This window comes from Dendrobates tinctorius, unplaced genomic scaffold (assembly GCF_039654945.1).
Source record: "Dendrobates tinctorius isolate UK_male_01 unplaced genomic scaffold, ASM3965494v1 ptg000036l, whole genome shotgun sequence".
Classification (NCBI taxonomy): Eukaryota; Metazoa; Chordata; class Amphibia; order Anura; family Dendrobatidae; genus Dendrobates; species Dendrobates tinctorius.
The window spans coordinates 35,056,644-35,082,797 of NW_027361704.1; positions in this window are offsets into that span (position 1 = coordinate 35,056,644).

Here is a 26,154-nt window from a genome sequence, read left to right on the forward strand (position 1 = left end):
GGTATGCTTTAATTCTGCAAGTTGCTCATGTGTTTTTATTTAATGCATTATGCATACCATGTGGTGAGAAAGGGCATTGGTGAGAATTCATATTTGGAATATGTGGTGATTTTTTACATGCATGTACACTGCATGTCTTTATCTTTCACCTGCCCACAATTGGTCCATTTGTGGTTTTAATTGTTTTTATTGTACACTTGGTTTCTTTGGCTATTGTATGTTCAATAAAAGCCTTTTATATATGGATTAAACAGCTGCATGTGTGCACGTTATTCTGTGCTTCTTTTCTTCTTCTTTTCAATATTGGCTATAAAAGATTTGCATGGCCTGCTCGGCCATGCGCTAGTATATACTCTAGTTGCTATATGTGTGGATGATGACGGATGCATGTACCTGGTGAATGACTTATTAAGATCCCCCTCCCTTGGATATTACGCATGTGGTTAGGGTATCAGTATACAAGTCAGTGCCAGTCAGTGGCTCACCTATAGGCCACAGTGCACATCAGTCCACAGCACTAGCATCCAATGGTGTCACCTCCTCCTGGGCACTATTGTACCGCGGCAGTCACTGTCGCTCCATGGCAGTCAGCCTCAGTTAGCGGCGTTTGCGGTTGCGACAGCGCACACTCAGTAGGTCTAGAGGGACGCTGGCCTTGCGTCCTTAGGCCCGAGTCCTGTGACCATATACTGAGCATTCATCTCTCCGAGCTTTGTGAGCTTCAACAGGCTCGGTATTTGTCTTTAGCGGTTCGGCGGCTCTGTGAAGCAACAGAGTTCGCTCTGTGCACACCGGGTGACGTTTAACCTGCGTGTGTTCCGCCATTATGCCACCATATTGAGCTTCCGCCATTATCTAGCAGCAGTGTACCACCTCTGCACGGTGGACCCCGGGCTGCGAACGCACCTACTATTATTTTATAATTTGGTGCGTTCCGCCAGCCCTAACAGTTACAAACACCAAAGTGCTGGACTATCCCTTAGAAGGGCTGTTAGTATGATGGTTCAGAATAAGCTCCACTATCCATGTGAGTGTGGCACCCCATGAGTCCGGTTGCCACAGTGGCATTGCCTCCCTCACAGGGGGTGATGACATGCCTGGAAAGAAAGAGGGTTTCCCTAATCAGGTAACACTAACATCCAACAGTTTTCCTGACTTCAAACCAGAAGGGGGAGCTCAAAACCTGGTTTCAGGGAAGCTTCTCTATTAGTTCTGGTCTGGAGGAGGGGTTAGCAGTCTGTAGCAGCAGTCTGCAGTCTGTACAAGGGACAGGAGCTGTGAGGAGCTCATTCCAAGAGCAGAGTAAAGAGAGAAAAGGAGAAGTTTAGGGAACCCTGGGGATTGGAGCTGTGACCAAACTCATCCCAGTGCAGAGTGCTTGAAACCGGACGCCGGAGTCCCTGGCTGCACAGGTACAACAGTCCCAGCAGCCAAATCCAGAGGGCAGGAGACTGCAGGCCTCCTGGCCCCATCATACGCCAGAAGGCACAGCAGCAGATCAGAGCCCGCAGCTGCCATAGAGGAGCGACACCTGCAATAGGCTCAAGCTGCCTGCCATACGGGCAAGTACCACAGAACACTAAGGAACAGAGGACCAAGCATAGCTTTAGGCAGCAAGGACCTCATAGAACAGCGCAGAAAAGAGGCCTCCAACCCATCTGGCTTAGTGGATCCTAAGTTGCTTCCAGGCTGCCTGGATCTCCATTACCATCTGTAATCAATGCCCTTGACTGCACCACAAACCGTGAGTAAAACTGTGAAGATTGCTCCCTGCTGTGTCCTCAGAGTTATTTACTGCACCCTCCTCTCTGCACTACAACCATCACCATTATCTTTCACATCATAAGTGCCCTGTGGAGAGCTGTAACAACTCTGCTTCATCATCATCAGCCCCAGCGGTCTCTTCAAGCAGGGTCGGCTAATACAGGGTTGGCGAATACAGGTGGCATCACAAACTATCTTTCATAAACTTTATCATCTCTTTATCATCATTTTCATTGGACGCTCAGGGCCATGGACTGGGTCACTGCTTCCGTGACACGTCCCCTTAAGAACCGGCCCGCTACCGAGTACCCCCTCGGCCCTGGCGGGCGCTCCACGACAGGACTCTGATTCGTTAAACTGTGACCACTAGAGTTGAGCGAAACGGGTCGAACAATTTCAAAAGTCGCCGACTTTTGGCAAAGTCGGGTTTCATGAAACGAAACCCGACCCTAGGATGAGGTCGGCCACGAGGTCGGCGACTTACGCGCCAAAGTCGCGTTTCAAAAGTTTGTTTAGCGCTCTTTTTCAGACAATCAGGATCCACGGACACTGTGGGCAACGTGATGACATAGGCAGGGGTCACCACCATCTTTCAGAAGGGCATGCAAGTGATTGGCTTGCTTTGGTGGGCGTCACAGGGGTTATAAAAGGGCGTGCACGCCGACCGCCATCTTACTTCTGCCGATCTTAGCATAGGGAGAGGTTGCTGATTCTGTAGGGAGAGCGTTAGGCAGGGAAGAAGAAAAAAAAACTGCTTCTGCTGCTAGCGATTTTGCCTATGCAACACACCAGTCACTGTGTGTGCAGTGCAAGGGGAGGCTATATTGTGGTGGATCAGCGGTGTTGGTTGTTAGGCTGCCTTCTAAGGCTTGCTGACAGCTGCATTGCTGTTTCCCCACTGCTCTGCAAACTGCTTTTTTAAAAGCAATCCCAATTTTTTTTTTGTCCTGCTGAGGTACTGAGCGTGCATTTATTCACACCATACAGCGGTGTACGCTCCTCACACAGTACCGTGTAACGGCTGTTATCACAGCCACAGTGAAGCTATCTGTGTGTCACTGTGGAAGGATAAGTGGAGGACTTGTTCCGTTCTTACAGACCTACACTCTAGGGAGATTCCTATTCTGCCCAATTCTACAATTCACTTTTTTCACACCTGTGCCATCGAGCCTGTGACATAGCGCTCTGATATTCAGTGGGCCTCACACAATCCAAAAGTGTCCAGTGTCCACAAGTGTCTGCAGAAATTCAAAATCTCCCTTATCCTGTAGTCACTTTTTTCACACCTGTGCCATCGAGCCTGTGACATAGCGCTCTGATATTCAGTGGGCCTCACACAATCCAAAAGTGTCCAGTGTCCACAAGTGTCTGCAGAAATTCAAAATCTCCCTTATCCTGTAGTCACTTTTTTCACACCTGCTGCATCGAGCCTGTGACATAGCACTCTGATATTCAGTGGGCCTCACACAATCCAAGTGTCCAGTGTCCACAAGTGTCTGCAGAAATTCAAAATCTCCCTTATCCTGTAGTCACTTTTTTCACACCTGTGCCATCAAGCCTGTGACATAGTGCTCTGATATTCATTGGGCCTCACACAATCCAAAAGTGTCCAGTGTCTACAAGTGTCTGCAGAAATTCAAAATCTCCCTTATCCTGTAGTCACTTTTTTCACACCTGCTGCATCGAGCCTGTGACATAGCGCTCTGATCTTCAGTGGGCCTCACACAATCCAAGTGTCCAGTTTCCACAAGTGTCTGCAGAAATTCAAAATCTCCCTTATCCTGTAGTCACTTTTTTCACACCTGTGCCATCGAGCCTGTGACATAGCGCTCTGATATTCAGTGGGCCTCACACAATCCAAAAGTGTCCAGTGTCCACAAGTGTCTGCAGAAATTCAAAATCTCCCTTATCCTGTAGTCACTTTTTTCACACCTGCTGCATCGAGCCTGTGACATAGCGCTCTGATATTCAGTGGGCCTCACACAATCCAAGTGTCCAGTGTCCACAAGTGTCTGCAGAAATTCAAAATCTCCCTTATCCTGTAGTCACTTTTTTCACACCTGTGCCATCGAGCCTGTGACATAGCGCTCTGATATTCAGTGGGCCTCACACAATCCAAGTGTCCAGTGTCCACAAGTGTCTGCAGAAATTCAAAATCTCCCTTATCCTGTAGTCACTTTTTTCACACCTGTGCCATCGAGCCTGTGACATAGCGCTCTGATATTCAGTGGGCCTCACACAATCCAAAAGTGTCCAGTGTCCACAAGTGTCTGCAGAAATTCAAAATCTCCCTTATCCTGTAGTCACTTTTTTCACACCTGCTGCATCAAGCCTGTGACATAGCGCTCTGATATTCAGTGGGCCTCACACAATCCAAGTGTCCAGTGTCCACAAGAGTCTGCAGAAATTCAAAATCTCCCTTATCCTGTAGTCTCTTTTTTCACACCTGCTGCATCGAGCCTGTGACATAGCGCTCTGATATTCAGTGGGCCTCACACAATCCAAGTGTCCAGTGTCCACAAGTGTCTGCAGAAAATCTAAATCTCCCCTGTCCTATAGACACCTTGTACCTTGTTTTACATTACTATATAGTTTGTTGGATTTTGTCTACATTTCTATCAAAAATGAGGAAGGCTGGTGGAAGAGGCCGTGGAATTGGGCGGGGGTTGGCAGCTGGTAATGATGGTGTTGGTGGTGGATCTGATGGTAGTGGCAAAAGCAAAATAGGACCGAATGCAGGAGGTGTTGAGCCTGCATCATCGTCTGGCTCCATAAGGCTTCGAAGACTTAGTTTTCTAGGAGTTGGCAAACCGCTTTTAACGCCAGAGCATCAGGAAAAAGTTTTGTCTTACATTGCTGACTCAGCCACCAGCCCTATCGCCTCCTCTTCTGAAGTTGTAAAAAGTAAAAGCACTGAGTCGTCATTGGAGGCTCATGTTCATGAACCACACCTTTCCTTGTGTCCTTCACCCCAACCAAGATTGAAGGATGACGCAGGCCATACTACTGATTACTCCATGGAGCTGTTTTCACATACCATGCCTGGAATATCAAGTGAAATGGTGAATTACCCAGGCCAAGATGAATCTGACATGGAGTGCACTGATGCACAGCCGCTGATAGATGATTCTGCTGGTACATTCACTCAGAGCACTACATTGTCCTCGCAGTGTACAGAGCCAGATTCTGACCCTGATGAGACTCAGGTGCCCCTTCCCGCACACTATGACATTGAAGAGGAGGTGATGGATGACCCAGTTGTTGACCCAGATTGGCATCCATTGGGGGAAGAGGGTGCTGCTTCCAATAGCTCAGATGAGGAGCATCCACAGCAGACATTGACATCGCAACAGCTGTTATCTGGCAGGCCCGGAGCACTCCAAAGACAGGTTCCAAACATCAAAAGAGTTGCTGGACAGCTTGTCCAGAGGGTCAAAAGATCACAGCGTGCTAGGCCGCAAAATGTCTGCCAAAGTAGGAAGAGTGCAGTGTGGCACTTTTTTGAACAAAATCCTCATGATCAGGCCAAGGTTATCTGTAAGAAGTGCGCAAAGACCTTTAGCCGAGGGAAAAATCTGAAAAATTTGAATACCAGTTGCATGCTTAGACATTTAACCAGCATGCACTTGCAAGCGTGGACACAACACCAAACCTCAAGTGCCACATGTGCAACTGATCACAAAGAAGGTAGTCAGCAACGCTACATTGTTTACCCCACTGTAAGCCCACCGGTTAGCACAGCAGCAAATGTTGAGGTGTCGTTGCAAGGCCACAGCAGTCAGGGAATCCCACTGTTATATCAACGAAATACTGAATCTAGGCCATCAGAAAGAACACCAACTCCATCACCATCATCAACCCTCTCTCAGTCCGCCCTGTCCACTGCTACTTCCACCATATGCAGCTCTCAAGTCCAGCTCACCCTCCCAGACACTATGAGTAGGTCAAGAAAGTACTCAGTCTCTCATCCGCGTACACTGGGTTTGAACGCCCACATTGCCAAACTAATCTCGTTTGAGATGATGCCCTATCGGTTGGTGGAAAGCACAGCTTTCCGCGAACTCATGGCCTATGCAGTACCACGCTATGACCTACCCAGTTGCCACTTCTTCTCTCGCAAAGCCATCCCAGCCCTCCACCATCATGTGAAAGACCGCATTGTCCATGCACTCAAGCAGTCAGTGAGTGGAAAGGTGCACCTCACAACTGATGCATGGTCCAGTCGGCATGGCCAGGGCCGTTACGTGTCCATCACTGCGCACTGGGTTAATGTGGTGGATGCAGGGTCCACAGGGGACAGTGGTGGTGGGACAGTGCTGCCTAGCCCACGGTATAGGAAACAGTTGGCTGTAGGCGTTCCACCATCCTCCTCCTCCTCCAGAAGCAAAAGCTTGTCCACAGAGCGCAGTCGTATGAGCACTCCATCTGCAGCTGCCACTGTTGCACACGAGGTGTCCCCCTATCGAGCAGCTAGTGGAAAGCGTCAGCAGGCTGTGTTGCAGATGATGTGTTTGAGCGACAGACACACTGCCGAGGTGCTGGCCGAGTACTTGAAGCGACAAACTGAGTCATGGCTGGGCAGTGTACATCTTGAGGCAGGCATCTTGAGGTAGTTAGTGATAACGGCCGTAATTTTGTGGCAGCCATAGCCCTTTCAAAACTCAGCCACATACCTTGCTTGGCTCACACCTTGAACCTGGTGGTGCAGTGCTTCCTCAAAAATTATCCGGAGTTAACAGCCCTGCTACATAAGGTGCGAAGACTGTGCGCGCACATCCGCCGGTCGCCTGTACACTCCGTTCGTATGCAGAAGCTGCAGCGATTGCTCCACCTTCCCAACCACCGCCTCATTATCGACATTGCAACAAGGTGGAACTCCACCCTGCACATGGTGGAGCGGCTGTGCGAGCAGAGGCAGGCCATAATGCATTTGTGGGAGGATACACGGCCAGGCACTTTGAGAGCAGACATGGAGTTGACAGGTGTGCAGTGGTCGAAGCTGAAAGACCTCTGTAAAGTCCTTCAGTGTTTTGAGGAATGCACATGGCTGGTAAGCGCAGACGACGCCATCCTAAGCATGAGCATCCCACTTATGCGTCTGCTCATGCAAACTTTGACGCACCTTAAGGAGCAGGCGTCTGCAGCCAATGTTGACGAGGAGGAAGAGGTGGAGGGAATCCTTGATGACATTCAGCCATTGTCTGCTCAGGGACCTCTCCTGGACGAGTTGGAGGAAGAAGAGGAGGAGGATGATGGGGATGATTACTTAGGGGAGGAGGATGCATCTCGTGGGGCAAGTGAAAATGTTGGCGTGGCAAGGTCTGGTACAGGGTTTGTGCGTGACTGGAGGGATGTGGATTTGCCAGAAAGTGCTCCTCCAACCAGCACTCGCAGTGCATCATTGACACCGGGAACATTGGCCCACATGTCAGATTATGCCTTGCGGATCCTAAAAAGGGACCCCCGCATTGCCAAATTGATGAACGATGACGGCTACTGGTTGGCCAGCATCCTGGATCCACGCTATAAAGGCAAATTACAAAACATCATGCCACAGGAGAACCTTGACCTAATATTGGCTAATAAACAAGCAACTCTGGTAAATCGGTTGCTTGAAACATTCCCAGCACACAGCAGCGGTGATGGTTCTCACACGAGCCATATGGGCCGGGGGCAGCTTGGCAGAGGTGTTCATGGTGCACACAGCAGAAGTGGCGTTGGAGACAGGGGTTTCATGACAATGTTGTGGACTGATTTTTCAAGTACCGCTCACACAACTGGTAATACAGCATCGATGGAAAGTGACAGGAGACAGCAGTTGTCAACTATGGTTACAAACTACTTTTCCTCCCATATCGATGTTCTCCCACACAGGTCATTCCCCTTTGACTATTGGGCCACTAAACTGGACACCTGGCCTGAATTGGCACAATATGCCTTACAGGAGCTTGCTTGCCCAGCTGCAAGTGTGCTATCGGAAAGAGTCTTCAGTGCAGCTGGATCAATCCTGACAGAAAAAAGGACCCGTCTGTCAACCCAAAATGTGGATGATCTAACCTTCATTAAAATGAACCATGCATGGGTTTCCAAGGATTTTGTCCCACCTTCCCCTGATGACACATAGGGTGACAGAAAAATGGCTTGCTTTGGTCCACCTCTTCCTGGGACTTGACCTATTTCGCCTTTTGCATCAGCAGAATGTCCAACATCAACATATGCCACTTTCTAAAACTCCCTAACTGTGCAGCCTCCCCCCCCATGGCCGGGGTCACCACCTAGCGCACCACGTGCGAATGCCGTTGCCCTGGACAGGTGGGTAGGCCGACTCTTGGGCGCGGGCACTGGCACAGGGTCCCTCATAGTGCAATCAAGTGTCTCTGACGGTGGTGGTGCACACCCGCCGTCAGACACACCGCCATACTATGAGGGGCCCAGTGCCAGTACCGATGCCAACGAGAGGGCCCCCCTTGCTTGGGCAGGGCCCCAGCATTTGCAATCTTTACCTCTCCCTGCTCCTCCGCTGTGTAGTCTGGGCCATCAAATCCATACTGTGCCTGACACCATCTGAGCCTGCCTCCTGATGTATAGACATATCTTTTGAATGTGTACGCTATCCATACATGTTATCCGGGGATACGTTACCCTTTCTCACCTTTGTGCAATCACGTGCAAGCCATACTGGGCCTAACACCGTCTGAGCCTGCCTCCTGATGTATAGACATATCTTTTGAATGTGTACGCTATCCATACATGTTATCCGGGGATACGGTACCCTTTCTCACCTTTGTGCAATCACTTGCAAGCCATACTGGGCCTAACACCGTCTGAGCCTGCTTCCTGATGTATAGACATATCTTTTGAATGTGGATGCTATCCATACATGTTATCCGGGGATACGGTACCCTTTCTCACCTTTGTGCAATCACGTGCAAGCCATACTGGGCCTTACACCGTCTGAGCCTGCCTCCTGATGTATAGACATATCTTTTGAATGTGTACGCTATCCATACATTTTATCCGGGGATACGGTACCCTTTCTCACCTTTGTGCAATCACTTGCAAGCCATACTGGGCCTAACACAGTCTGAGCCTGCCTCCTGATGTATAGACATATCTTTTGAATGTGTACGCTATCCATACATTTTATCCGGGTATACGGTACCCTTTCTCACCTTTGTGCAATCACTTGCAAGCCATACTGGGCCTAACACCGTCTGAGCCTGCCTCCTGATGTATAGACATATCTTTTGAATGTGTACGCTATCCATATATGTTATCCGGGGATACGGTACCCTTTCTCACCTTTGTGCAATCACTTGCAAGCCATACTGGGCCTAACACCGTCTGAGCCTGCCTCCTGATGTATAGACATATCTTTTGAATGTGTACGCTATCCATACATGTTATCCGGGGATACGGTACCCTTTCTCACCTTTGTGCAATCACTTGCAAGCCATACTGGGCCTAACACCGTCTGAGCCTGCCTCCTGATGTATAGACATATATTTTGAATGTGTACGCTATCCATACATGTTATCCGGGGATACGGTACCCTTTTTCACCTTTGTGCAATCACGTGTAATCCACACTGGGCATGAGAACGGCTGGCGAGCTGTTAAGCAAGCTACAGCACCTGTGGTTTGCACACGTAAGTTTTTCATTTTTTCAGGAATGTCGGTTAGGCCTAATTCCGGAACTGCGGTTGACCTGCACTTACTGGGAAATCATCGTTCGCGAGTAATAATTGTAATCAGTGATCCCCATCACTAACGTTGTTCAGCGGGTTATCTGCACCTGTAAGCGACAAATGCTGGCCTTTTCAGTGTAGCGCACATGCAGCCACGGACATGTAATGGCATGACACACCAGTTATTGGCCAATCTCATGTGCCAGAGCCTCACGTGTCCCTCTAGTAAGCCGGACTCGGACCGCGGGGCATGACGGAGTCTCGTTCGTTAACGGAATTAAGCTTGCAATGTGTGCATCTGTTCTGTAGCTGGCATGGTTGAGGTTGCCCGTGTTGAGTCAAATTACACCGTAGGCTCCACTCCTGGTGGTGCCCTTCTGGACATTCCTTTAAGGTTCAGCTTTGCAACCATACTGCCCACGTAAAACAAACACTTTGCCTTCATGAACGCTGTTTGGAGGGTCATGACTCGTGGGAATAACGCTGCCCAATCAGTTAACCTGCTAGAGAGATCCTTCGTTGCTCCCAAGCATGACATCACACTCCCTAGGAGGAAGGTAATGCCACTGTGGCGACCGTACTCCTGGGGGCGACACAAGTGCACTGATGCCCAGCCACTGTTCGATGAATCTGCTGGTACATTGACCCAGACCACTACATTCCCCTCGCACGCTACACGGCCTGAATCTGACCCTGATGAAACTCAGGTTACCCTTCCCATATACAGTTCCATCTTACACGGTGACAAAGAGGAAGCTGCAGATGAAAGTGCAGGTTCGGCCCATCCGCCATCAGACACACCACCGTACTATCAGGGGCCCTGTGCCAGTGCCGTCGCCAACGAGTGGGCCCCCCCTGCTTGCTCAGGATCACAGCACTTGCAAGGTTGAAATACTGTGCAGTGAGATGGAAGATGGGGACGACGAGGAGTCCAGACTAGTACAGGGATTCCCTAGCGAGGAGACTTATTTGATTGTTTTCAATGTTGGGACAGCAATTTTTGGGGAGCACTATACTCTGGAGAATGATTGATGGGGCCCACCATACACTGGAACATTCCAAAGGTGGACATCAGACACGGGAGCAGCATTTACAGGGCCCATTATACACTAGAGCATTAGAAATGGGGCCCATTATGTTTGGAGCATTATTTGGGCCCATAAGACAGTGGAGCTTTATGTACTGTAGCATTATGTGGAGCGCATCATATGCTGTTTCAAACATTATATGGGACCAATGATTCTGTATGGAGAAATAGATGGGCCTCGTCATGAGATGTAAAAAGTGAAGTATTTTTCATTGTACTATACCGCTATTTCTCTGCCGTATCGGAGCATGATGAGTTGTGGTATGTGTTAAAGGGGCGCTCTTTCGCCCAGGGCACATGAAAACCTGGAGCCAGCCCTACCCCCCCACAACTTTAGCCAAATAATCCCCATTTTTCAGTGCGTAACTTGTATTATGAAGTTAATTAAGGTTGACCAGCTTAAGTAAGAAGAATTGATGCTTTTGGCATTCAAATGAGCACTGTAGGTGTGTTTCCTGTCCTCCTCTCACTGCCGACTTTTATTCCCCATTGACTTACATTGGGTTTCGGGACGACCCCGACTTTTCCCTATAATCGGCCGATCTTGCTCGACCCGACTTTTGGAAAAGTCGGGTTTCACGAAACGAAACTCGACCATAAAAAAACAAAAGTCGCTCAACTCTAGTGACCACTAGAGTTGAGCGACTTTTGGTTTTTTAGGGTCGCGTTTCGTTTCGTGAAACCCGACTTTTCCAAAAGTCGGGTCGAGCAAGATCGTCCGATTATAGGGAAAAGTCGGGGTCGTTCCGAAACACGAAACCCAATGTAAGTCAATGGGGAATAAAAGTCGGCAGTGAGAGGAGGACAGGAAACACACCTACAGTGCCCATTTGAATGCCAAAAGCATCAATTCTTCTTTCTTAAGCTTGTCAACCTTAATTAACTTCATAATACAAGTTACGCACTGAAAAATGGGGGTTATTTGGCTACAAACTGTGGGGGGGGGCTGGCTCCAGGTTTTCATGTGCCCTGGGCGAAAGAGCGCCCCTTTAACACATACCACAACTCATCATGCTCCGATACGGCAGAGAAATAGCGGTATAGTACAATGAAAAATACCTCACTTTTTACATCTCATGACGAGGCCCATCTATTTCTCCATACAGAATCATTGGTCCCATATAATGTTTGAAACAGTATATGATGAGCTCCACATAATGCTACAGTATATGTTGGTCCCCATGGATGAAGCTCCACTGTCTTATGGGCCCAAATAATGCTCCAAACATAATGGGCCCCATTTCTAATGCTCTAGTGTATAATGGGCCCTGTAAATGCTGCTCCAGTGTCTGATGTCCACCTTTGGAATGTTCCAGTGTAAGGTGGGCCCCATCTATCATTCTCCAGAGTATAGTGCTCCCCAAAAATTGCTGTCCCAACATTGAAAACAATCAAATAAGTCTCCTCGCTAGGGAATCCCTGTACTTGTCTGGACAGGTGCTGTAGCTTGCTTAACAGTTCGCCAGCCGTTCTCACGCCCAGTATGTATTACACGTGATTGCACAAAGGTGAGAAAGGGTACCGTATCCCCAGATAACATGTATGGATAGCGTACACATTCAAAATATATGTCTATACAGCATGAGGCAGGCTCAGACGGTGTTAGGCCCAGTATGGATTGCACGTGATTGCACAAAGGTTAGAAAGGGTACCGTATCCCTGGATAACATGTATGGATAGCGTACACATTCAAAATATATGTCTATACAGCATGAGGCAGGCTCAGACGGTGTTAGGCCCAGTATGGATTGCACGTGATTGCACAAAGGTTAGAAAGGGTACCGTATCCCTGGATAACATGTATGGATAGCGTACACATTCAAAATATATGTCTCAGGAGGCAGGCTCAGACGGTGTTAGGCCCAGTATGGATCGCACGTGATTGCACAAAGGTTAGAAAGGGTACCGCATCCCTGGATAACAAGTATGGATAGCGTACACATTCAAAATATATGTCTCAGGAGGCAGGCTCAGACGGTGTTAGGCCCAGTATGGATTGCACGTGATTGCACAAAGGTTAGAAAGGGTACCGTATCCCTGGATAACATGTATGGATAGCGTACACATTCAAAATATATGTCTCAGGAGGCAGGCTCAGACGGTGTTAGGCCCAGTATGGATTGCACGTGATTGCACAAAGGTTAGAAAGGGTACCGTATCCCTGGATAACATGTATGGATAGCGTACACATTCAAAATATATGTCTATACAGCATGAGGCAGGCTCAGACGGTGTTAAGCCCAGTATGGATTGCACGTGATTGCACAAAGGTTAGAAAGGGTACCGTATCCATGGATAACATGTATGGATAGCGTACACATTCAAAATATATGTCTCAGGAGGCAGGCTCAGACGGTGTTAGGCCCAGTATGGATTGCACGTGATTGCACAAAGGTTAGAAAGGTTACCGTATCCCCGGATAACATGTATGGATAGCGTACACATTCAAAATATATGTCTATACAGCATGAGGCAGGCTCAGACGGTGTTAGGCCCAGTATGGATTGCACGTGATTGCACAAAGGTTAGAAAGGGTACCGTATCCCTGGATAACATGTATGGATAGCGTACACATTCAAAATATATGTCTATACAGCATGAGGCAGGCTCAGACGGTGTTAGGACCAGTATGGATTGCACGTGATTGCACAAAGGTTAGAAAGGGTACCGTATCCCTGGATAACATGTATGGATAGCGTACACATTCAAAATATATGTCTCAGGAGGCAGGCTCAGACGGTGTTAGGCCCAGTATGGATCGCACGTGATTGCACAAAGGTTAGAAAGGGTACCGTATCCCTGGATAACAAGTATGGATAGCGTACACATTCAAAATATATGTCTCAGGAGGCAGGCTCAGACGGTGTTAGGCCCAGTATGGATTGCACGTGATTGCACAAAGGTTAGAAAGGGTACCGTATCCCTGGATAACATGTATGGATAGCGTACACATTCAAAATATATGTCTCAGGAGGCAGGCTCAGACGGTGTTAGGCCCAGTATGGATTGCACGTGATTGCACAAAGGTTAGAAGGGGTACCGTATCCCTGGATAACAAGTATGGATAGCGTACACATTCAACTTATATGTCTATACAGCATGAGGCAGGCTCAGACGGTGTTAGGCCCAGTATGGATTGCACGTGATTGCACAAAGGTTAGAAAGGGTACCGTATCCCTGGATAACATGTATGGATAGCGTACACATTCAAAATATATGTCTATACAGCATGAGGCAGGCTCAGACGGTGTTAGGCCCAGTATGGATTGCACGTGATTGCACAAAGGTTAGAAAGGGTACCGTATCCCTGGATAACATGTATGGATAGCGTACACATTCAAAATATATGTCTATACAGCATGAGGCAGGCTCAGACGGTGTTAGGCCCAGTATGGATTGCACGTGATTGCACAAAGGTTAGAAAGGGTACCGTATCCCTGGATAACATGTATGGATAGCGTACACATTCAAAATATATGTCTCAGGAGGCAGGCTCAGACGGTGTCAGGCACAGTATGGATTTGACGGCCCAGATTACACAGCGGAGGAGCAGGGAGAGGTAAAGATTGCAAATGCTGGGGCCCTGCCCAAGCAAGGGGGGCCCACTCGTGGGCGTCGGTACTGGCACTGGGCCCCTCATAGTACAGCGGTGTGTCTGACGGCGGGTGTGCACCACCACCGTCAGAGACACTTGATTGCACTATGAGGGACCCTGTGCCAGTGCCCGCGCCCAAGAGTCGGCCTACCCACCTGTCCAGGGCAACGGCACTCAAACGGTGTCGTGCGGTAGGTGGTGACCCCGGCCATGGGGGGGAGGCAGCACAGTTAGGGAGTTTTAGAAAGTGACATATGTTGATGTTGGACATTCAGCTGATGCAAAAGGCGAAATAGGTGAAGTACCAGGAAGAGGTGGACCAAAGCAAGCCATTTTTCTGTCACCCTATGTGTCATCAGGGGAAGGTGGGACAAAATCCTTGGAAACCCATGCGTGGTTCATTTTAATGAAGGTTAGATCATCCACATTTTGGGTTGACAGACGGGTCCTTTTTTCTGTCAGGATTGATCCAGCTGCACTGAAGACTCTTTCCGATAACACACTTGCAGCTGGGCAAGCGAGCTCCTGTAAGGCATATTGTGCCAATTCAGGCCAGGTGTCCAGTTTAGTGGCCCAATAGTCAAAGGGGAATGACCTGTGTGGGAGAACATCGATATGGGAGGAAAAGTAGTTTGTTACCATAGTTGACAACTGCTGTCTCCTGTCACTTTCCATCGATGCAGTATTACCAGTTGTGTGAGCGGTATTTGAAAAATCAGTCCACAACATTGTCATGAAACCCCTGTCTCCAACGCCACTTCTGCTGTGTGCACCACGAACACCTCTGCCAAGCTGCCCCCGGCCCGTACGGCTCGTGTGAGAACCATCACCGCTGCTGTGTGCTGGGAATGCCTCAAGCAACCGATTTACCAGAGTTGCTTGTTTATTAGCCAATAATAGGTCAAGGTTCTCCTGTGGCATGATGTTTTGTAATTTTCCTTTATAGCGTGGATCCAGGATGCTGGCCAACCAGTAGTTGTCATCGTTCATCATTTTGGCAATGCGGGGGTCCCTTTTTAGGATCTGCAAGGCATGATCTGACATGTGGGCCAATGTTCCCGGTGTCAATGATGCACTGCGAGTGCTGGGTGGAGGAGCACTTTCTGGCAAATCCACATCCCTCCAGTCACGCACAAACCCTGTACCAGACCTTGCCACGCCAACATTTTCACTTGCCCCACGAGATGCATCCTCCTCCCCTAAGTAATCATCCCCATCATCCTCCTCTTCTTCCTCCACCTCGTCCAGGAGAGGTCCCTGAGCAGACAATGGCTGAATGTCATCAAGGATTCCCTCCTCCTCTTTCTCCTCATCAACATTGGCTGCAGACGCCTGCTCCTTAAGGTGCGTCAAAGTTTGCATGAGCAGACGCATAAGTGGGATGCTCATGCTTAGGATGGCGTCGTCTGCGCTTACCAGCCATGTGCATTCCTCAAAACACTGAAGGACTTTACAAAGGTCTTTCAGCTTCGACCACTGCACACCTGTCAACTCCATGTCTGCTCTCAAAGTGCCTGGCCGTGTATCCTCCCACAAATGCATTATGGCCTGCCTCTGCTCGCACAGCCGCTCCACCATGTGCAGGGTGGAGTTCCACCTTGTTGCAATGTCGATAATGAGGCGGTGGTTGGGAAGGTGGAGCAATCGCTGCAGCTTCTGCATACGAACGGAGTGTACAGGCGACCGGCGGAAGTGGGCGCACAGTCTTCGCACCTTCTGGAGCATGGCTGTTAACTCCGGATAATTTTTGAGGAAGCACTGCACCACCAGGTTCAAGGTGTGAGCCAAGCAAGGTATGTGGCTGAGTTTTGAAAGGGCTATGGCTGCCACAAAATTACGGCCGTTATCACTAACTACCTTGCCTGCCTCAAGATGTACACTGCCCAGCCATGACTCAGTTTGTCGCTTCAAGTACTCGGCCAGCACCTCGGCGGTGTGTCTGTCGCCCAAACACATCATCTGCAACACAGCCTGCTGACACTTTCCACTAGCTGCTCGATAGGGGGACACATCGTGTGCAACAGTGGCAGCTGCAGATGGAGTGCTCGTACGACTGCGCTCTGTGGATGAGCTTTCGCTTCTGGAGGAGGTGGAGGAGGAGGAGGGTCGAACGCCTACAGCCAACTGTTTCCTATACCGTGGGCTAGGCAGCACTGTCCCACCACCGCTGTCCCCTGTGGACCCTGCATCCACCACATTAACCCAGTGCGCAGTGATGGACACGTAACGGCCCTGGCCTTGTCGACTGGACCATGCATCAGTTGTGAGGTGCACCTTTCCGCTCACTGACTGCTTGAGTGCATGGACAATGTGGTCTTTCACATGAAGGTGGAGGGCTGGGATGGCTTTGCGAGAGAAGAAGTGGCGACTGGGTAGATCATAGCGTGGTACTGCATAGGCCATGAGTTCGCGGAAAGCTGTGCTTTCCACCAACTGAAAGGGCATCATCTCAAACGAGATTAGTTTGGCAATGTGGGCGTTCAAACCCAGTGTACGCGGATGAGAGACTGAGTACTTTCTTGACCTACTCATAGTGTCTGGGAGGGTGAGCTGGACTTGAAAGCTGCATATGGTGGAAGCAGCGGTGGACAGGGCGGACTGAGAGAGGGTTGATGATGGTGATGGAGTTGGTGTTCTTTCTGATGGCCTAGAATCAGTCTTTCGTTGATATAACAGTGGGATTCCCTGACTGCTGTGGCCTTGCAACGACACCTCAACATTTGCTGCTGTGCTAACCGGTGGGCTTACAGTGGGGGAAACAATGTAGCGTTGCTGACTACCTTCGTTGTGATCACTTGCACATGTGGCACTTGAGGTTTGGTGTTGTGTCCACGCTTGCAAGTGCATGCTGGTTAAATGTCTAAGCATGCAACTGGTATTCAAATTTTTCAAATTTTTCCCTCGGCTAAAGGTCTTTGCGCACTTCTTACAGATAACCTTGGCCTGATCATGAGGATTTTGTTCAAAAAAGTGCCACACTGCACTCTTCCTACTTTGGCAGACATTTTGCGGCCTAGCACGCTGTGATCTTTTGACCCTCTGGACAAGCTGTCCAGCAACTCTTTTGATGTTTGGAACCTGTCTTTGGAGTGCTCCGGGCCTGCCAGATAACAGCTGTTGCGATGTCGATGTCTGCTGTGGATGCTCCTCATCTGAGCTATTGGAAGCAGCACCCTCTTCCCCCAATGGATGCCAATCTGGGTCAACAACTGGGTCATCCATCAACTCCTCTTCTATGTCATGTGCACCTTCCTCTGTGTCACCGTGTATGGTGGTATAGTGTGCGGGAAGGGGCACCTGAGTCTCATCAGGGTCAGAATCTGGCTCTGTACACTGCGAGGACAATGTAGTGCTCTGAGTGAATGTACCAGCAGAATCATCCATCAGCGGCTGTGCATCAGTGCACTCCATGTCAGATTCATCTTGGCCTGGGTAATTCACCATTTCACTTGATAATCCAGGCATGGTATGTGAAAACAGCTCCATGGAGTAATCAGTAGTATGGCCTGCGTCATCCTTCAATCTTGGTTGGGGTGAAGGACACAAGGAAAGGTGTGGTTCATGAACATGAGCCTCCAATGACGACTCAGTGCTTTTACTTTTTACAACTGAAGAAGAGGAGGCGATAGAGCTGGAGGCTGAGTCAGCAATGTAAGACAAAACTTTTTCCTGATGCTCTGGCTTTAAAAGCGGTTTGCCAACTCCTAGAAAACTAAGCGTTCGAGGCCTTATGTAGCCAGACAATGACGCAGGCTCAACACCTCCTGCATTCGGTCCTATTTTGCTCTTGCCACTACCATCAGATCCACCACCAACACCATCATTACCAGCTGCCAACCCCCGCCCAATTCCACGGCCTCTTCCACCAGCCTTCCTCATTTTTGGTAGAAATGTAGTCAAAATCCAACAAACTATATAGTATGTAAAACAAGGTGTCTATAGGACAGGGGAGATTTTGAATTTCTGCACACACTTTTGGACACTGGACACTTTTGGATTGTGTGAGGCCCACTGATATCTGAGCGCTATGTGACAGGCTCGATGGCACAGCTGTGACCTAAGTGACTAGAGAATAAGTGAGATTTTGAATCTCTGCACACACTTTTGGACACTGGACACTTTTGGATTGTGTGAGGCCCACTGATATCTGAGCGCTATGTGACAGGCTCGATGGCACAGCTGTGACCTAAGTGACTAGAGAATAAGTGAGATTTTGAATCTCTGCACACACTTTTGGACACTGGACACTTTTGGATTGTGTGAGGCCCAATGAATATCTGAGCGCTATGTGACAAGCTCGTTGGCACAGCTGTGACCTAAGTGACTAGAGGATAAGTGAGAGTTTGAATCTCTGCACACACTTTTGGACACTGGACACTTTTGGATTGTGTGAGGCCCAATGAATATCTGAGCGCTATGTGACAAGCTCGATGGCACAGCTGTGACCTAAGTGACTAGAGGATAAGTGAGAGTTTGAATCTCTGCACACACTTTTGGACACTGGACACTTTTGGATTGTGTGAGGCCCAATGAATATCTGAGCGCTATGTGACAAGCTCGATGGCACAGCTGTGACCTAAGTGACTAGAGGATAAGTGAGAGTTTGAATCTCTGCACACACTTTTGGACACTGGACACTTTTGGATTGTGTGATGCCCAATGAATATCTGAGCGCTATGTGACAAGCTCGATGGCACAGCTGTGACCTAATTGACTAGAGGATAAGTGAGAGTTTGAATCTCTGCACACACTTTTGGACACTGGACACTTTTGGATTGTGTGAGGACCAATGAATATCTGAGCGCTATGTGACAAGCTCGATGGCACAGCTGTGACCTAAGTGACTAGAGGATAAGTGAGAGTTTGAATCTCTGCACACACTTTTGGACACTGGACACTTTTGGATTGTGTGAGGCCCAATGAATATCTGAGCGCTATGTGACAAGCTCGATGGCACAGCTGTGACCTAAGTGACTAGAGAATAAGTGAGATTTTGAATCTCTGCACACACTTTTGGACACTGGACACTTTTGGATTGTGTGAGGCCCAATGAATATCTGAGCGCTATGTGACAAGCTCGATGGCACAGCTGTGACCTAAGTGACTAGAGGATAAGTGAGAGTTTGAATCTCTGCACACACTTTTGGACACTGGACACTTTGGGATTGTGTGAGGCCCAATGAATATCTGAGCGCTATGTGACAGGTTCGATGGCACAGCTGTGACCAAAGTGACTAGAGGATAAGGGAGATTGGATTGCTTTTAAAAAAGCAGTTTGCGGAGCAGTGGGTAAACAGCAATGCCAGCCTGTCAGGAAGCCTTAGAAGGCAGCCCAACAACCAACACCACTGATACACCACTATATAGCCTCCCCTTGCACTGCACACACAGTGACTGGTGTGTTGTGCAGGCCAAATCGCTAGCAGCAGAAGCAGTTTTTTTTCTTCTTCCCTGCCTAACGCTCTCCCTACAGAATCAGCAGCAACCTCTCCCTATACTGAGATCGGCAGAAGTAAGATGGCGGTCGGCGTGCACCCCCTTTTATACCCCCTGTGACGCCCACCAAAGCAAGCCAATCACTTGCATGCCCTTCTGAAAGATGGTGGTGACCTGTGCCTATGTCATCATGTTGCCCACAGTGTCCGTGGATCCTGATTGGCTGAAAAAGAGCGCAAAACAAACTTTTGAAACGCGACTTTGGCGCGTAAGTCGCCGACCTCGTGGCCGACCTCATCCTAGGGTCGGGTTTCGTTTCATGAAACCCGACTTTGCCAAAAGTCGGCGACTTTTGAATTTTTTCGACCCGTTTCGCTCAACTCTAGTGACCACACATCCCTGGACAAACATTCTCTGCCTCGAATATGAATTGACTCTGAGTGAGCTGTGCAATGGTGTCAGTATGCAGAGCGTGGAGGTGCCTGTTCTTTTGTGATGAGGTAATGCGGCCAGAAAATAACTCTAAGGCCACTACCAAGATGGCTATGGCATTACAATGACTGGCAGGCAATTCTCACATGCTTATTGGCTGTGTAACAGGCATCAAACATGCAGGGCGGGGATTACATCCAAGCACCAGACAATGGTCGTCGAGTGCCGAGCACATCCGAGCACCCAGATACTCTTGTGATATCCGAGTATCACCGAGCACTCTCGCTCATCCCTGGCTCTAATCTATTTATGTATGAGAGTAAATAGGTTGTTTGGGTGTTTGGCATCTACAATATATCTTACTGTGGCACAATCAGTGTTCTAATGCTATTTTCCATTTCATATATAAATGTACAGTTAAGTGAAATTTAAAAAACTGGCCTTCTGATAGAGATCTAATCTAAAGTTAAGCTAGTGTTATGATGAAAAACATGTTTCCCTACTGATGTAACATGTAGCAGCATATGACTTTATGGGAAATTCCCATTTCCAGCACTGTCAAAATTAAAATATGTTTTTTTTACTGATGGGCATGTAATCAGATTTTAACCACTTAACGACCAGGGGTATTTCAGTTTCTGTTTTTTGCTCCCCTTTTTTCCCAGAGCCATAACTTTTTTATTTTTTGGTCAATATATCCATGTGAGGGCTTGTTTTTTGCAGGACACGTTGTACTTCTGAACAACACCATTGGTTTTAAGATATTTGCACTTGAAAATGGGACAAAAATTCCAAGTATGGTGAAATTGCAAAAAAAAGTGCAATTCCACAGTTGTTGGCTTTTTTTTTTACCATGTTCACCAAATGCTAAAACTAACAGGCCATTATGATTCTCCAGGTCATTGTTCATAGACTAGGTTCTTTTTTGTATAAGTGGTGAAAAAAATCCCAAATTTGTTAAAAAAAAGTTCAGTAACAGATGTTGTCAGTGATCTTTGGATAGTATTTGTTCAGTTGAGCTGTCATTCACATTACCACGTCCAACACCAAGCCTATTTCCACTTCACCACAACCTCGCTTTTTCTCACTCATGTTGTAAGTAGCCTTCCCCTCTTGTAACCTGCTGTTTCACAACCTTAGGACCCCATCACACAGCGATCCCAACAACGATAGCAACTTGTCAGGATCGCTGGTGTGTCACTACATGATCGCTGGTGAGCTGCCAAACAGGCAGCTTCACCAGTGATCAGCACCAGCGATGAGGAGCGCTCGCATCGCTGTGTACCTTCGTTACCAGCGCGCTGATGCAGGGAGCTAGTAACCAAGGTAAACAGCGGGTTTCTAAGTGCTGCGCGGTGCTTAGAAACTGTCATGATCTCAGTTCAGGTTTTTGAGCAGCACGTCAGGGGTTAATGTCTGGAGCTGAGTGCAGGTTTTGACCTGCACACCTCGGGTTAATGATTGTGGCCTCTTTTTGGTTCTGGGAGAGCTTCTTAAACCCCTGGGAAGCTTCAATCCCTGCCAGTTATACTTTTGCCTTTGGCCGAGTGTGCTGACCTCCGTGTGCCTGTGCCTGTTCGTTGTTATAGCTTGTTCATATGGTTCTGACCCGGTTCTGTTCCCCGTTGTGAGTTTGCCTGTTGATTCGGTACTTCGCTACCCTCCCTGTGTATGACTCATTGCCTGTGATCTGACTTCTTTCTGCTCGCCCCTCTTGTACCTTGTAGCTTTCTCTGTGTATGACTCATTGGCTACATCCTGACTATCCTCCCTGTCTCTGCCCCTTGGTAACTTTGTCTTGCAGTTACCCTGCTAGGAGTTCTCTTGCAGCTCCTAGCTCTCTGGAGCTTAGGCCACGCCCCCAGCAGTCACGTGCTTCAGGTCCTGCGGCTCTGAAGTACGCATCTACTCGGCTGCTGCCCGCTCCACAGATATCTTTGAGCACAGTTCGCTTTACTCAGGACACGCGCACTGGCTCAGTGAGCAAGTTCAGTGCGGTGTTTCTGACAGAAACCTGCTGTTTACCTTAGTTACAAGCTCCTGCTCGCTGATCGCTGGTCTCCCGCCTGCTACATGCAGCGATGCGTGCTGGCCAGCGGGAGACCAGCAACCAAAAAAATGTCCAGAGCTTTCAAGAACGATCAGCGATACCCGGCAGGGGGGCCGGTTGCTGATAGATGTCACACACAGCGATCTCGCTGGTGAGATCGCTGTTGTGTCGCAAAACTTGTGACTCGCTAGCGAGATCGCTGTGTGTGACGGGGGTTTTAGGCCCACAGCTGTCAGTCACCAGTAACTAAATGTACAATCACTATTTATTTTCTTAGATAGTGTGCCTGAACAACACTGTTATGCCTAATGATTGTTCAGTGGAAATCTGGCCTTCTTATTTGTCACTGAGACCCAGTTATATCACAGACGATTTGGATTAGCTAATTGGGCCTGCTGGCTGCACCTCAGTATTAGACATAACAATTTTTAAGTGGAAATCTGGCCTCAACAAAGGTTTGTTGACTCAGTACGACTCCCAACTAGTACTCTCAAAATCCTAACGATGAGGGCCACACGCTCCTTGCTGTGCCACTGCATCTTCAGCTGTCCATGGAGAAGGCCTCATGACCTAGGTTAAGGACCTCTTCCTCCACTTTTGTCTCCACTAGCCTCCCTGTCTGAGATCCAGACTCTTCTGCCACTTGATCCTTGCTTTCCTTCAGAACATGCTATCTTATATACTCTAAACTGGTCTTGCACACAACACTGTTACTATTCAAACCTGGAAGCAGCTAAACCATAGGTCTGTTACTTCCCAATGCTTATCTCTATCTGTTTAATAACAAGAACTCTACCTCTGTTATAGCCTATGGAACTACTGACTACTGTTGCTGGGCAGAAAATAAATGAAACATCATTTGAAACATAGCAGTGCATTATATAGCCCCAAGATCTTCAAGGGGGATGTGGCAGCATTTCCCCTCCTTTACATCAGTCTAATGTATATGGATGCCTTAACTACTTTCTAAAAGGGTATGTGCACTCTTAAGGAAGATACTTCAGGACACGCCGGTGTCTATTGTCATGAATCTTCTATTTTTGTATATCTGGCATCTTATGACTGCCTATACAGGAGAGACAGGGCCCCCTGATGGCGCTTGCTCTCCTACGCCCCTTTTTTGGTCTTTATCTGTTTCTTTATATTTTTCTTTATGTATATTTAAATTTAGTTTTGCCTGTGGCATTTTCAACCTGAAGTGATTATGGGTCACCTCGTCGCTGGCTTCACCCAGGGCTGTGGGGTACTCGGTACCGGGCCGGTGTCAGGGGGACGATGTGTCACAGCAGCGGTGACCCGGTCCGTGGCCCTGGGCCCCAATATCAATGGCGGTGGTGTTTGGCAAGTAAGATGGTAAGCCAATGCTGCTGGCAGATCCACTGGGACTGATGGTGTGATGCAGCTAAGATGGTGTAGCTCCCCACAGTTGGAGCTGTAGTCCCAGGGCAGTGTATAGGTGCGATGGAGGAGTAGGGGCACAGGATGGAGTAGATGTTGATACCCCCAATGTAGCGGTGCTGATGCGGGAATGAATGGAGGACACCTGGGCTTGCAGTTTCAAAGCTTTACTCACAGTTCGTAGTGCACGCCGGTGCCCTCTTCGGTAACGTGTCCTCCGGGACAGAGGCCCAGCCGACCTCCAGGCAAGGTAGGGCTCTCCCCGCCAGCACCCCTCCAACATGTGCCTTTGCTGAACGGCTCCTCTATTGCGCCTATTGGTGTGAAGAACTCCAGCACCGTGGTTCTCTGAAGTTCCTCCTGTCAGATGTTCCTAACAACTCTCTCACTTGTATGACAAACAGCTGTAGCCTGCTTCGGGGACTCCCTTCTCCTGATTCCCAGCTCTCTATCCATTTCACTGTTGTGTCCCAAGTCTTGGATGAGAGTAGTGCATTTACAGCCAACTACTCCACCGGTGTCTGCTGCAGAACCATAACTGTCCATACAACCTCGGGGACCGGGCCCCGGCCGTGCGCTGAGAACCTATAGGCAGGGTTTCTATCCAACCCACTCCTCCTCTCTGTTCTCCTTCCACTTCATTCCGTACTTGTCTTTCTCTCTCTTATGGAAATGCAGGTTACAATTCTACGTCTCTCTCTCTCTCTTTCAGGGACCCTCACTCCTGTCTGAGTGGCTTCCATCCTGGCTGACCTTCTCCCAGCCTGTCCCCCTCAGGGACTCTCTCCGACTCCCCTCTGGGAGACTGACCTAACTCTCTCTGACGGCCCCCTAAGGGACTGACCTGTAATTCTATCTTTCCCATTCTCTTTATACTAGCTCCACCCACCTCCCAGCACATCTCGTGTTACGAAGCAGGGTTCCACGAAGAGTGCTCTGCTACCCCCAGCCTGAAGCTGCTAGGTGTCCCTGCAGAACTATCCTGTGTGTGGGATGCAGGTGTAGGAGTGTGGCAGGGAGTTCCCACCTTACCTGGATGGTGGGGCACCACACCTTAGGAGAAGGTGCAGTACCTCTGTGGTGACTGAGCCTCAGGGGCGCCGCAATTACATAGTTGTATTGGCTTCTAGGTAGATTTTAGGACACTATCTAATTGGTGGTTCGAATGAGTCAGCTGTGCACAAGCAGGTTCCATTTTTATTCCTTGGTATCAGGGCAGATTATTTTTTGTCAGCTGTTCTTCAATTGGTCCAGTGAAAATTGAATGGAAGAATTTAGCCTTAAATACCTGATACTAAGTTTTGCACCAGTCTTAAAGAAAGAAGAATATCAGTGCCCACCCTTCCCCATTTGTTCTTTTTCTTGGCTTATCTGTTAAAGGGGAACAGGGGTTGTGCAAAAATTTCAGCCAAAAGGACATGATGTTTTAGCCTAAATTCTGGAAGTTTGACAAAAGTCGCACATTATTATCTATTACGCAGAGGAAATATTGATACTTCAGTCATCCATCAAGATAGCATCATGTAAAGTGTGTAGCCACACATAAAATGTAGTCAGACTTTCAGACTTGAGCTTTGATTCCTGCATATTAGTACAATATACAGTTTTCACAATATAAAAAATATTTTTTAATTTGGAAGCAATAGCATAGTAAAATAGCTTATCAGATTGAAAAAAGACGAAAATGCATCAAGTCTAACTTATGATCCTACATTATTTTACCAGAGGTAGAAAAAAAATGTTGCCTCATATATTTGTCAAAGTACCCTTCAAAAGGCAAATATGGTACAGAGAATGAATCCCTGGATCAATGTTGCATTTCCAGAATGCATAACTTGTAACATAATTTTTAAGGTTGAAGGATGACTTTAAGCCCTTCTAGTTGAACCCATAGCCTAACATGTTGATCCAGAGGTAGGCAAACAAAAACCCATGTGGCAAACAGTAAGCTTCACATTGGGGAAAAAAATTCCTTCCTGACTCCACATACGACATTCAGACTAGCTCCCTGGATCAACGCCCTATAAAGTAATCTAGTATATATACCCTGTAACATTATACTTTTCAAGGAAGGCATCCAGTCCCTTCTTAAATTTTAGTAGGGAATCACTCATTACAACATCATATGGCAGAGAGTTCCATAGTCTCACTGCTCTTACAGTAAAGAATTTGCGTCTGTGATTATGCTTAAACCTTCTTTCCTCCAGACGTAGAGGATGCCCCCTTGTCCCCATCTCAGGTCTAAGAGTAAAAAAGATCATTAGAGATCAGCAAACTAGTTTGATGCAAATCGACATTGTGTCAAATTTTATAAAAGTTGCAAGTCATGACGAATTCAAACAATTTGCCATTTGGTTGGAAAAAATAGCAAAAAAAGAAATTAAACATATGACACCATGCCTCATGGACTTCTCCATATTGCGTTGCAGCTATCACCTTACAGAGTATAGCGCAACCATTAAGGAAGGACAATCAGAGTCACTTAAAAAGCTGAAGCTTGAAATGCAGCAACCATTTTAAGGTGTTACAGACAATAGAGTGGACCACACAGCACACAGCTTCATTCAGATGCCTGTGATCCACGTATGTGTTCTGTACATATATTTCAAAGATACAACAGGTACCCATAATAATCTTTGGGGTTGTTCACATGTGTGTTCTTTTTTAAGGACCTCGTATATTTGTTTAAATCTTACTGAGACCTA